The sequence below is a fragment of the Triticum dicoccoides genome, chromosome 4B (genome assembly GCF_002162155.2).
Source record: "Triticum dicoccoides isolate Atlit2015 ecotype Zavitan chromosome 4B, WEW_v2.0, whole genome shotgun sequence".
Taxonomy (NCBI): domain Eukaryota; kingdom Viridiplantae; phylum Streptophyta; class Magnoliopsida; order Poales; family Poaceae; genus Triticum; species Triticum dicoccoides.
In genome coordinates, this window is record NC_041387.1 from 127,913,866 (window position 1) to 127,915,939 (window position 2,074).

Here is a 2,074-nt window from a genome sequence, read left to right on the forward strand (position 1 = left end):
TGCCGCGCGGGTTGGATCGGGAGGGGTGCGGTGGCGGCGGTGGAGATGGGGACAAGGGAGTAAGGGTGCAACGAGGGGCGGCGTGCGGGGGCAAGGAGGCACGGGTGGGGCGCTAGGGTTTGGAGTTTGGACGAGGGGGGTGAGAGGGATGAGAGTGTGAGGGGGACGAGGGCTGCCGTCGGATCTGGGGCCATCCGACGGCATTGGAGGCGCGATCCGCGTGACATGCCTATGGACCAATCAGAACCCAGTAAACGTTATGACCATCTAAATTGGTCAAAATAAGGTGTTGAATCATATAAACAGTTTTATGATATGAAAAATAAAAAAAAAACATTCTTATTGTGTCAGCAAATCTGACCTACTTTTTAGGAAAACTTGGAATTGGAATAAGACAAATATCTATAAAAAGTGTTATGAGAAATGAGTTTTTAGGAAAAAATTAATTTCTATTTTCGGAATGACAAAATTCTTTTTTTGAGAAGAATCTACGGGCATTCCCGTCGTTTTGACCGCATTTTGAAACGGGCATAAAAAATTCAAAAAAATCAAAAAATTGGAAAACCTTCGCATTGTGTCATTATATGTGGACAAGTTTCCAGGAAAAATAACAAACTTGTAATACGGCAATTATTTTAAAAAAGTGTTCTCAGAAACGAGCTATCAAGTGTGAAGATCAATGGCTTTCAAGCCAAATGATCAATCTTATGGCAATATTCATGGCATATTTTGTTCAAATGATCTCATATTGTGCACAAGGGTGCATACTGGAATAGCAAACAATGTTGCCTAAGGAAGTTTTCATTTTCGTTGGACGAAAAAACCATTTTCCATTTTTCGAGTGCCCGAAAGGAGGTTTTTTTGTGAAGGAACTACCAAATAATTGTTGCAAAATTGGACCAGATCATTTCTCTAAAATACTAGGCCATATATAATGCACAATTGACAAAATGGTTGGGTGAAAAAAGTTTTGATCCACCTCTGATGAAAAAGACAAATTGTCGTCGATTCAGCTGGAAACGGGTCAAATTTGAACTGTAGCTGCCTCATAGTTTGCTCTTTATTTTTTTCAAAAATCATTTCTAGGTACATAAGTATCTATTTAATCATAGAAACACCAAAAAAATTCCAAGATTAAACCACTAGCTAGGAACGGTCATTCCCGTCGTTTTGACCACATTTTGAAAATTCCAAGATTAAACCACTAGCACTGGCCTGGGGGGGGGGGGCTAAAATAAAGATGACCCTCGGGCTCGCGAAAACCCAAGGGAAAAAGGGGTGTAGGTGGCAAATGGTAAAACCAAGGTTGGGCCTTGCTGGAGGAGTTTTATTCAAAGCGAACTGTCACGGGGGTCCCATAAATCACCCAACCGCGTAAGGAACGCAAAATCAAGGAACATAACACCGGTATGACGGAAACTAGGGCGGCAAGAGTGGAACAAAACACCAGGCATAAGGCCGAGTCTTCCACCCTTTACCAAGTATATAGATGCATTAATTAAAACAATAGATATTGTGATATCCCAAAATATCCATGTTCCAACAAGGAACAAACTTCATCTTCACCTGCAACTAGCAACGCTATAAGAGGGGCTGAGCAAAGCGGTAACATAGCCAATCAACGGTTTGCTAGGACATGGATGGTTAGAGGTTTGACATGGCAATATGGGTGGCATGATATAGTAAGTGGTAGGTACCACAACATAGGCATAGCAAAAGAGCGAGCATCTAGCAAGCAAAGATAGAAGTGATATCGAAGGTATGGTCATCTTGCCTGCAAGGTTCTCAGAGTTGTCGAAGGCTTGATCCTCGTAGGCGTTCTCAACAGGTTCCTCGTACACGTACTCGTCTCCCGGCTCTACCCAAAGCAAGAACACAAGCAATGGAACCACAGTCAAACAAGGAGCAATGCACAAGCAATATGATGCAATACATGACATGCTATGCGAGATGTGATATGCAATGAATATGTGTGCTCCGGAAGGAAAATGATGAACAAGGCATCAACTTGGCAAACCAAGTATGCCGCTGGAAAGATGAGATGATTTCGGTTGAAATCGATATAAAGATCACC